Below are 14,886 nucleotides of genomic sequence, written 5' to 3' on the forward strand. Positions count from 1 at the left end.
ACATTCCGATACACCCCACGCCCCTCATTGTAACATTACGATATACCCCACACCCCTCATTGTAACATTCCGATATACCCCACACCCCTCATTGTAACATTCCGATATACCCCACACCCCTCATTGTAACATTCCGATATACCCCACACCCCTCATTGTAACATTCCGATATACCCCACACCCCTCATTGTAACATTCCGATACACCCCACACCCCTCATTGTAACATTCCGATATACCCCACACCCCTCATTGTAACATTCCGATATACCCCACACACCTCATTGTAACATTCCGATATACCCCACACACCTCATTGTAACATTCCGATATACCCCACACCCCTCGTTGTTACATTCCGATATACCCCACACCCCTCATTGTAACATTCCGATACACCCCACACCCCTCATTGTAACATTCCGATATACCCCACACCCCTCATTGTAACATTCCGATATACCCCACACCCCTCATTGTAACATTCCGATATACCCCACACCCCTCATTGTAACATTCCGATACACCCCACACCCCTCATTGTAACATTCCGATACACCCCACACCCCTCATTGTAACATTCCGATATACCCCACACCCCTCATTGTAACATTCCGATACACCCCACACCCCTCATTGTAACATTCCGATATACCCCACACCCCTCATTGTAACATTCCGATACACCCCACACCCCTCATTGTAACATTCCGATACACCCCACACCCCTCATTGTAACATTCCGATATACCCCACACCCCTCATTGTAACATTCCGATATACCCCACGCCCCTCATTGTAACATTCCGATATACCCCACACACCTCATTGTAACATTCCGATATACCCCACAACCCTCGTTGTTACATTCCGATATACCCCACACCCCTCATTGTAACATTCCGATACACCCCACACCCCTCATTGTAACATTCCGACACACCCCACACCCCTCATTTTAACATTCCGATATTCCCCACACCCCTCATTGTAACATTCCGATATACCCCACACCCCTCATTTTAACATTCCGATATAACCCAGGCCCCTCATTGTAACATTCCGATATACCCCAGGCCCCTCATTGTAACATTCCGATACACCACACACCCCTCATTTTAACATTCCGATATACCCCACACCCCTCATTTTAACATTCCGATATACCCCAGGCCCCTCATTGTAACATTCCGATACACCCCACACCCCTCATTGTAACATTCCGATACACCCCACACCCCTCATTTTAACATTCCGATATACCCCAGGCCCCTCATTGTAACATTCCGATACACCCCACACCCCTCATTTTAACATTCCGATATACCCCACACCCCTCATTGTAACATTCCGATATACCCCACACCCCTCAATTTTACATTCCGATATACCCACACCCCTCATTGTAACATTCCGATATACCCCACACCCCTCATTGTTACATTCCGATATACCCCACACCCCTCATTGTAACATTCCGATATACCCCACACCCCTCATTGTTACATTCCGATATACCCCAGGCCCCTCATTGTAACATTCCGATATACCCCGCACCACTCATTGTAATATTTCGATATACCCCAGGCCCCTCATTGTAACATTCCGATATACGCCACACCCCTCAATTTTACATTCCGATATACCCACACCCCTCATTGTAACATTCCGATATACCCCACACCCCTCATTGTTACATTCCGATACACCCCACACCCCTCATTGTAACATTCCGATATACCCCACACCCCTCATTGTTACATTCCGATACACCCCACACCCCTCATTGTAACATTCCGATATACCCCACACACCTCATTGTAACATTCCGATATACCCCACACCCCTCATTGTTACATTCCGATACACCCCACACCCCTCATTGTTACATTTCGATATACCCCACACCCCTCATTGTAACATTCCGATATACCCCACACCCCTCATTGTTACATTCCGATATACCACACGCCCCTCATTGTAACATTCCGATATATCCCACACCCCTCATTGTAACATTCCGATATACCCCACAACCCTCATTGTTACATTCCGATATACCCCACACCCCTCATTGTAACATTCCGATATACCCCACACCCCTCATTGTTACATTCCGATATACCCCACACCCCTCATTGTAACATTCCGATATACCCCACACCCCTCATTGTTACATTTCGATATACCCCACACCCCTCATTGTTACATTTCGATATACCCCACACCCCTCATTGTAACATTCCGATATACCCCACACCCCTCATTGTTACATTCCGATATACCCCACACCCCTCATTTTAACATTCCGATATACCCCAGGCCCCTCATTGTAACATTCCGATATACCTCACACCCCTCATTGTAACATTCCGATATACCCCAGGCCCCTCATTGTAACATTCCGATACACCCCACACCCCTCATTTTAACATTCCGATACACCCCACACCCCTCATTTTAACATTCCGATATACCCCAGGCCCCTCATTGTAACATTCCGATATACCCCACACCCCTCATTGTAACATTCCGATATACCCCACACCCCTCATTGTAACATTCCGATATACCCCACACCCCTCATTGTAACATTCCGATATACCCCACACCCCTCATTATAACATTCCGATACACCCCACACCCCTCATTTTAACATTCCGATATACGACAGGCCCCTCATTGTAACATTCCGATAGACCCCACACCCCTCATTGTAACATTCCGATACACCCCACACCCGTCATTGTAACATTCCGATATACCCCACACCCCTCATTGTTACATTCCGATATACCCCAGGCGCCTCATTGTAACATTACGATATACCCCAGGCCCCTCATTGTAACATTCCGATATACCCCACACCCCCCATTGTAACATTCCGATACACCCCACACCCCTCATTGTAACATTCCGATATACCCCACACCCCTCATTGTTACATTCCGATATACCCCACACCCCTCATTGTAACATTCCGATATACCCCACACCCCTCATTGTTACATTCCGATATACCCCAGGCCCCTCATTGTAACATTCCGATATACCCCACACCCCTCATTGTAACATTCCGATATACCCCACACCCCTCATTGTTACATTCCGATATACCCCAGGCCCCTCATTGTTACATTCCGATACACCCCACACCCCTCATTGTAACATTCCGATATACCCCACACCCCTCATTGTTACATTCCGATATACCCCACACCCCTCATTGTAACATTCCGATATACCCCGCACCCCTCATTGTAACATTCCGATATACCCCAGGCCCCTCATTGTAACATTCCGATATACCCCACACCCCTCATTTTAACATTCCGATATACCCCAGGCCCCTCATTGTAACATTCCGATATACCACACACCCCTCATTGTAAAATTCCGATATACCCCACACCCCTCAATTTTACATTCCGATATACCCACACCCCTCATTGTAACATTCCGATATACCCCACACCCCTCATTGTAAAATTCCGATACACCCCACACCCCTCATTGTTACATTCCGATATACCACACGCCCCTCATTGTAACATTCCGATATATCCCACACCCCTCATTGTAACATTCCGATATACCCCACACCCCTCATTGTAACATTCCGATATACCCCACACCCCTCATTGTAACATTCCGATATACCCCACAACCCTCATTGTTGCATTCCGATATACCCCACACCCCTCATTGTTACATTCCGATATACCCCACACCCCTCATTGTAACATTCCGATATACCCCACACCCCTCATTGTAACATTCCGATATACCCCACACCCCTCATTGTTACATTCCGATATACCCCACACCCCTCATTTTAACATTCCGATATACCCCAGGCCCCTCATTGTAACATTCCGATACACCCCACACCCCTCATTTTAACATTCCGATACACCCCACACCCCTCATTTTAACATTCCGATATACCCCAGGCCCCTCATTGTAACATTCCGATATACCCCACACCCCTCATTGTAACATTCCGATATACCCCAGGCCCCTCATTGTAACATTCCGATACACCCCACACCCCTCATTGTAACATTCCGATATACCTCACACCCCTCATTGTAACATTCCGATACACCCCAGGTCCCTCATTGTAACTTTCCGATACACCCCAGGCCCCTCATTGTAACATTCCGATACACCCCACACCCCTCATTTTAACATTCCGATACACCCCACACCCCTCATTTTAACATTCCGATATACCCCAGGCCCCTCATTGTAACATTCCGATATACCCCACACCCCTCATTGTAACATTCCGATACACCCCACACCCCTCATTTTAACATTCCGATACACCCCACACCCCTCATTGTTACATTCCGATATACCCCACACCCCTCATTGTAACATTCCGATACACCCCACACCCCTCATTGTTACATTCCGATATACCCCACACACCTCATTGTAACATTCCGATATACCCCACACACCTCATTGTAACATTCCGATATACCCCACACCCCTCATTGTAAAATTCCGATACACCCCACACCCCTCATTGTAAAATTCCGATACACCCCACACCCCTCATTGTAACATTCCGATATACCCCACACCCCTCATTGTAAAATTCCGATATACCCCACACCCCTCATTGTTACATTCCGATATACCCCACACCCCTCATTGTAACATTCCGATACACCCCACACCCCTCATTGTTACATTCCGATATACCACACGCCCCTCATTGTAACATTCCGATATAGCCCACACCCCTCATTGTTACATTCCGATATACCCCACACCCCTCATTGTAACATTCCGATATACCCCACACACCTCATTGTAACATTCCGATATACCCCACACCCCTCATTGTAACATTCCGATATACCCCACACCCCTCATTGTAACATTCCGATACACCCCACACCCCTCATTGTAACATTCCGATATACCCCACACCCCTCATTGTAACATTCCGATATACCCCAGGCCCCTCATTGTTACATTCCGATACACCCCACACCCATCATTGTAACATTCCGATATACCCCACACCCCTCATTGTAACATTCCGATATACCCCACACCCCTCATTGTAACATTCCGATACACCCCACACCCCTCATTGTAACATTCCGATATACCCCACACCCCTCATTGTAACATTCCGATATACCCGACACACCTCATTGTAACATTCCGATATACCCCACACCCCTCATTGTAACATTCCGACACACCCCACACCCCTCATTGTAACATTCCGATATACCCCACACCCCTCATTGTTACATTCCGATATACCCCACACCCCTCATTGTAACATTCCGACACACCCCACACCCCTCATTGTAACATTCCGATATACCCCACACCCCTCATTGTTACATTCCGATATACCCCACACCCCTCATTGTAACATTCCGATACACCCCACACCCCTCATTGTAACATTTCGATATACCCCACACCCCTCATTGTAACATTCCGATACACCCCACACCCCTCATTGTTACATTCCGATATACCCCACACCCCTCATTGTAACATTCCGACATACCCCACACCCCTCATTGTAACATTCCGATATACCCCACACCCCTCATTGTTACATTCCGATATACCCCACACCCCTCATTGTAACATTCCGATACACCCCACACCCCTCATTGTAACATTTCGATATACCCCACACCCCTCATTGTAACATTCCGATATACCCCACACCCCTCATTGTTACATTCCGATATACCCCACACCCCTCATTGTAACATTCCGATACACCCCACACCCCTCATTGTAACATTCCGATATACCCCACACCCCTCATTGTAACATTCCGATATACCCCACACCCCTCATTGTAACATTCCGATATACCCCACACCCCTCATTGTAACATTCCGATACACCCCACACCCCTCATTGTAACATTGCGACACACCCCACACCCCTCATTTTAACATTCCGATATACCCCACACCCCTCATTGTAACATTCCGATATACCCCACACCCCTCATTTTAACATTCCGATATACCCCAGGCCCCTCATTGTAACATTCCGATATACCCCACACCCCTCATTGTAACATTCCGATACACCCCACACCCCTCATTATAACATTCCGATACACCCCACACCCCTCATTTTAACATTCCGATATACGACAGGCCCCTCATTGTAACATTCCGATAGACCCCACACCCCTCATTGTAACATTCCGATACACCCCACACCCGTCATTGTAACATTCCGATATACCCCACACCCCTCATTGTTACATTCCGATATACCCCAGGCGCCTCATTGTAACATTACGATATACCCCAGGCCCCTCATTGTAACATTCCGATATACCCCACACCCCCCATTGTAACATTCCGATACACCCCACACCCCTCATTGTAACATTCCGATATACCCCACACCCCTCATTGTTACATTCCGATATACCCCACACCCCTCATTGTAACATTCCGATATACCCCACACCCCTCATTGTTACATTCCGATATACCCCAGGCCCCTCATTGTAACATTCCGATATACCCCACACCCCTCATTGTAACATTCCGATATACCCCACACCCCTCATTGTTACATTCCGATATACCCCAGGCCCCTCATTGTTACATTCCGATACACCCCACACCCCTCATTGTAACATTCCGATATACCCCACACCCCTCATTGTTACATTCCGATATACCCCACACCCCTCATTGTAACATTCCGATATACCCCGCACCCCTCATTGTAACATTCCGATATACCCCAGGCCCCTCATTGTAACATTCCGATATACCCCACACCCCTCATTTTAACATTCCGATATACCCCAGGCCCCTCATTGTAACATTCCGATATACCACACACCCCTCATTGTAAAATTCCGATATACCCCACACCCCTCAATTTTACATTCCGATATACCCACACCCCTCATTATAACATTCCGATATACCCCACACCCCTCATTGTTACATTCCGATATACCACACGCCCCTCATTGTAACATTCCGATATACCACACACCCCTCATTGTAAAATTCCGATATACCCCACACCCCTCAATTTTACATTCCGATATACCCACACCCCTCATTGTTACATTCCGATATACCCCACACCCCTCATTGTAAAATTCCGATACACCCCACACCCCTCATTGTTACATTCCGATATACCACACGCCCCTCATTGTAACATTCCGATATATCCCACACCCCTCATTGTAACATTCCGATATACCCCACACCCCTCATTGTAACATTCCGATATACCCCACACCCCTCATTGTAACATTCCGATATACCCCACAACCCTCATTGTTGCATTCCGATATACCCCACACCCCTCATTGTTACATTCCGATATACCCCACACCCCTCATTGTAACATTCCGATATACCCCACACCCCTCATTGTAACATTCCGATATACCCCACACCCCTCATTGTTACATTCCGATATACCCCACACCCCTCATTTTAACATTCCGATATACCCCAGGCCCCTCATTGTAACATTCCGATACACCCCACACCCCTCATTTTAACATTCCGATACACCCCACACCCCTCATTTTAATATTCCGATATACCCCAGGCCCCTCATTGTAACATTCCGATATACCCCACACCCCTCATTGTAACATTCCGATATACCCCAGGCCCCTCATTGTAACATTCCGATACACCCCACACCCCTCATTGTAACATTCCGATATACCTCACACCCCTCATTGTAACATTCCGATACACCCCACACCCCTCATTGTAACATTCCGATATACCTCACACCCCTCATTGTAACATTCCGATATACCCCAGGCCCCTCATTGTAACATTCCGATACACCCCACACCCCTCATTTTAACATTCCGATACACCCCACACCCCTCATTTTAACATTCCGATATACCCCAGGCCCCTCATTGTAACATTCCGATATACCCCACACCCCTCATTGTAACATTCCGATACACCCCACACCCCTCATTTTAACATTCCGATATACCCCAGGCCCCTCATTGTAACATTCCGATATACCCCACACCCCTCATTGTAACATTCCGATACACCCCACACCCCTCATTTTAACATTCCGATATACCCCACACACCTCATTGTAACATTCCGATATACCCCACAACCCTCATTGTAACATTCCGATATACCCCACACCCCTCATTGTAAAATTCCGATACACCCCACACCCCTCATTGTAAAATTCCGATACACCCCACACCCCTCATTGTAACATTCCGATATACCCCACACCCCTCATTGTAAAATTCCGATATACCCCACACCCCTCATTGTTACATTCCGATATACCCCACACCCCTCATTGTAACATTCCGATACACCCCACACCCCTCATTGTTACATTCCGATATACCACACGCCCCTCATTGTAACATTCCGATATACCCCACACCCCTCATTGTTACATTCCGATATACCCCACACCCCTCATTGTAACATTCCGATATACCCCACACACCTCATTGTAACATTCCGATATACCCCACACCCCTCATTGTAACATTCCGATATACCCCACACCCCTCATTGTAACATTCCGATACACCCCACACCCCTCATTGTAACATTCCGATATACCCCACACCCCTCATTGTAACATTCCGATATACCCCAGGCCCCTCATTGTTACATTCCGATACACCCCACACCCATCATTGTAACATTCCGATATACCCCACACCCCTCATTGTAACATTCCGATATACCCCACACCCCTCATTGTAACATTCCGATACACCCCACACCCCTCATTGTAACATTCCGATATACCCCACACCCCTCATTGTAACATTCCGATATACCCGACACACCTCATTGTAACATTCCGATATACCCCACACCCCTCATTGTAACATTCCGACACACCCCACACCCCTCATTGTAACATTCCGATATACCCCACACCCCTCATTGTTACATTCCGATATACCCCACACCCCTCATTGTAACATTCCGACACACCCCACACCCCTCATTGTAACATTCCGATATACCCCACACCCCTCATTGTTACATTCCGATATACCCCACACCCCTCATTGTAACATTCCGATACACCCCACTCCCCTCATTGTAACATTTCGATATACCCCACACCCCTCATTGTAACATTCCGATACACCCCACACCCCTCATTGTTACATTCCGATATACCCCACACCCCTCATTGTAACATTCCGACATACCCCACACCCCTCATTGTAACATTCCGATATACCCCACACCCCTCATTGTTACATTCCGATATACCCCACACCCCTCATTGTAACATTCCGATATACCCCACACCCCTCATTGTTACATTCCGATATACCCCACACCCCTCATTGTAACATTCCGATACACCCCACACCCCTCATTGTAACATTTCGATATACCCCACACCCCTCATTGTAACATTCCGATATACCCCACACCCCTCATTGTTACATTCCGATATACCCCACACCCCTCATTGTAACATTCCGATACACCCCACACCCCTCATTGTAACATTCCGATATACCCCACACCCCTCATTGTAACATTCCGATATACCCCACACCCCTCATTGTAACATTCCGATATACCCCACACCCCTCATTGTAACATTCCGATACACCCCACACCCCTCATTGTAACATTGCGACACACCCCACACCCCTCATTTTAACATTCCGATATACCCCACACCCCTCATTGTAACATTCCGATATACCCCACACCCCTCATTTTAACATTCCGATATACCCCAGGCCCCTCATTGTAACATTCCGATATACCCCACACCCCTCATTGTAACATTCCGATACACCCCACACCCCTCATTGTAACATTGCGACACACCCCACACCCCTCATTTTAACATTCCGATATACCCCACACCCCTCATTGTAACATTCCGATATACCCCACACCCCTCATTTTAACATTCCGATATACCCCAGGCCCCTCATTGTAACATTCCGATATACCCCATACCCCTCATTGTAACATTCCGATATACCCCACACCCCTCAATTTTACATTCCGATATACCCACACCCCTCATTTTAACATTCCGATATACCCCAGGCCCCTCATTGTAACATTCCGATATACCCGACACCCCTCATTGTAACATTCCGATATACCCCAGGCCCCTCATTGTAACATTCCGATACACCCCACACCCCTCATTTTAACATTCCGATATACCCCAGGCCCCTCATTGTAACATTCCGATATACCCCACACCCCTCATTGTAACATTCCGATATACCCCACACCCCTCAATTTTACATTCCGATATACCCACACCCCTCATTGTAACATTCCGATATACCCCACACCCCTCATTGTTACATTCCGATAAACCCCACACCCCTCATTGTAACATTCCGATATACCCCACGCCCCTCATTGTTACATTCCGATATACCCCACACCCCTCATTGTAACATTCCGATATACCAACACCCCTCATTGTAACATTCCGATATACCCCACACCCCTCATTGTTACATTCCGATAAACCCCACACCCCTCATTGTAACATTCCGATATACCCCACACCCCTCATTGTTACATTCCGATAAACCCCACACCCCTCATTGTAACATTCCGATATACCCCACGCCCCTCATTGTAACATTCCGATATACCCCACACCCCTCATTGTAACATTCCGATATACCCCACACCCCTCATTGTTACATTCCGATAAACCCCACACCCCTCATTGTAACATTCCGATATACCCCACGCCCCTCATTGTTACATTCCGATATACCCCACACCCCTCATTGTAACATTCCGATATACCAACACCCCTCATTGTAACATTCCGATATACCCCACACCCCTCATTGTTACATTCCGATAAACCCCACACCCCTCATTGTAACATTCCGATATACCCCACACCCCTCATTGTTACATTCCGATAAACCCCACACCCCTCATTGTAACATTCCGATATACCCCACGCCCCTCATTGTAACATTCCGATACACCCCACACCCCTCATTGTTACATTCCGATATACCCCACACCCCTCATTGTAACATTCCGATATACCCCACACCCCTCATTGTAACATTCCGATATACCCCAGGCCCCTCATTGTTACATTCCGATATACCCCACACCCCTCATTGTAACATTCCGATATACCCCACGCCCCTCATTGTTACATTCCGATATACCCCACACCCCTCATTGTAACATTCCGATATACCCACACCCCTCATTGTAACATTCCGATATACCCCACACCCCTCATTGTTACATTCCGATAAACCCCACACCCCTCATTGTAACATTCCGATATACCCCACACCCCTCATTGTTACATTCCGATAAACCCCACACCCCTCATTGTAACATTCCGATATACCACACGCCCCTCATTGTTACATTCCGATATACCCCAGGCCCCTCATTGTTACATTCCGATATACCCCACACCCCTCATTGTTACATTCCGATAAACCCCACACCCCTCATTGTAACATTCCGATATACCCCACGCCCCTCATTGTTACATTCCGATATACCCCACACCCCTCATTGTAACATTCCGATATACCCACACCCCTCATTGTAACATTCCGATATACCCCACGCCCCTCATTGTTACATTCCGATATACCCCACACCCCTCATTGTAACATTCCGATATACCCACACCCCTCATTGTAACATTCCGATATACCCCACACCCCTCATTGTTACATTCCGATAAACCCCACACCCCTCATTGTAACATTCCGATATACCCCACACCCCTCATTGTAACATTCCGATATACCCCACACCCCTCATTGTTACATTCCGATATACCCCACACCCCTCATTGTTACATTCCGATAAACCCCACACCCCTCATTGTAACATTCCGATATACCCCACACCCCTCATTGTAACATTCCGATATACCCCACACCCCTCATTGTTACATTCCGATATACCCCACACCCCTCATTGTTACATTACGATATACCCCACACCCCTCATTGTTACATTCCGATAAACCCCACACCCCTCATTGTAACATTCCGATATACCCCACACCCCTCATTGTTACATTCCGATAAACCCCACACCCCTCATTGTAACATTCCGATATACCCCACGCCCCTCATTGTTACATTCCGATATACCCCACACCCCTCATTGTAACATTCCGATATACCCACACCCCTCATTGTAACATTCCGATATACCCCACACCCCTCATTGTAACATTCCGATATACCCCACACCCCTCATTGTAACATTCCGATATACCCCACACCCCTCATTGTAACATTCCGATATACCCCACACCCCTCATTGTTACATTCCGATAAACCCCACACCCCTCATTGTAACATTCCGATATACCCCACACCCCTCATTGTTACATTCCGATATACCCCACACTCCTCATTGTAACATTCCGATATACCCACACCCCTCATTGTAACATTCCGATATACCCCACACCCCTCATTGTAACATTCCGATATACCCCACACCCCTCATTGTAACATTCCGATATACCCCACACCCCTCATTGTTACATTCCGATAAACCCCACACCCCTCATTGTAACATTCCGATATACCCCACACCCCTCATTGTTACATTCCGATATACCCCACACTCCTCATTGTAACATTCCGATATACCCACACCCCTCATTGTAACATTCCGATATACCCCACACCCCTCATTGTAACATTCCGATATACCCCACACCCCTCATTGTAACATTCCGATATACCCCACACCCCTCATTGTAACATTCCGATATACCCCACACCCCTCATTGTTACATTCCGATAAACCCCACACCCCTCATTGTAACATTCCGATATACCCCACACCCCTCATTGTTACATTCCGATATCCCCCACACCCCTCATTGTAACATTCCGATATACCCCACACCTCTCATTGTAACATTCCGATATACCCCAGGTCCCTCATTGTAACATTCCGATATACCCCACACCCCTCATTGTAACATTCCGATATACTCCACGCCCCTCATTGTAACATTCCGATATACCCCACACCCCTCAATTTTACATTCCGATATACCCACACCCCTCATTGTAACATTCCGATATACCCCACACCCCTCATTGTAACATTCCGATATACCCCACACCCCTCAATTTTACATTCCGATATACCACACGCCCCTCATTGTAACATTCCGATATACCCCACACCCCTCATTGTAACATTCCGATATACCCCACACCCCTCAATTTTACATTCCGATATACCCACACCCCTCATTGTAACATTCCGATATACCCCAGGCCCCTCATTGTAACATTCCGATATACCCGACACCCCTCATTGTAACATTCCGATATACCCCAGGCCCCTCATTGTAACATTCCGATATACCCCAGGCCCCTCATTGTAACATTCCGATACATGCCACACCCCTCATTTTAACATTCCGATATACCCCACACCCCTCATTGTAACATTCCGATACACCCCACACCCCTCATTTTAACATTCCGATACACCCCACACCCCTCATTTTAACATTCCGATATACCCCACACCCCTCATTGTAACATTCCGATACACCCCACACCCCTCATTTTAACATTCCGATATACCCCACACCCCTCATTGTAACATTCCGATACACCCCACACCCCTCATTTTAACATTCCGATATACCCCACACCCCTCATTGTAACATTCCGATATACCCCACACCCCTCATTGTAACATTCCGATACACCCCACACCCCTCATTTTAACATTCCGATACACCCCACACCCCTCATTGTTACATTCCGATATACCCCACACCCCTCATTGTAACATTCCGATATACCCCACACCCCTCATTTTAACATTCCGATATACCCCACACCCCTCATTTTAACATTCCGATATACCCCACACCCCTCATTGTAACATTCCGATATACCCCACACCCCTCATTTTAACATTCCGATATACCCCACACCCCTCATTGTAACATTCCGATATACCCCACACCCCTCATTGTAACATTCCGATACACCCCACACCCCTCATTTTAACATTCCGATACACCCCACACCCCTCATTGTTACATTCCGATATACCCCACACCCCTCATTTTAACATTCCGATACACCCCACACCCCTCATTTTAACATTCCGATATACCCCACACCCCTCATTGTAACATTCCGATATACCCCACACCCCTCATTGTAACATTCCGATATACCCCACACCCCTCATTGTAACATTCTGATACACCCCACACCCCTCATTGTAACATTCCGATAGACCCCACACCCCTCATTGTAACATTCCGATATACCCCACACCCCTCATTGTAACATTCTGATACACCCCACACCCCTCATTGTAACATTCCGATATACCCCAGGCCCCTCATTGTAACATTCCGATATACCCCACACCCCTCATTGTAACATTCCGATATACCCACACCCCTCATTGTATCATTCCGATATACCCCACACCCCTCATTGTTACATTCCGATACACCCCACACCCCTCATTGTAACATTCCGATATACCCCACACCCCTCATTGTAACATTCCGATATACCCCACACCCCTCATTGTAACATTCCGATATACCCCACACCCCTCATTGTAACATTCCGATATACCCCAGGCCCCTCATTGTTACATTCCGATATACCCCAGGCCCCTCATTGTTACATTCCGATATACCCCAGGCCCCTCATTGTAACATTCCGATATACCCCACACCCCTCATTGTAATATTCCGATATACCCCACACCCCTCATTGTAACATTCCGATATACCCCAGGCCCCTCATTGTTACATTCTGATATACCCCAGGCCCCTCATTGTTACATTCCGATATACCCCACACCCC

This window comes from Heptranchias perlo, chromosome 30 (genome assembly GCF_035084215.1).
Source record: "Heptranchias perlo isolate sHepPer1 chromosome 30, sHepPer1.hap1, whole genome shotgun sequence".
Lineage (NCBI taxonomy): Eukaryota > Metazoa > Chordata > Chondrichthyes > Hexanchiformes > Hexanchidae > Heptranchias > Heptranchias perlo.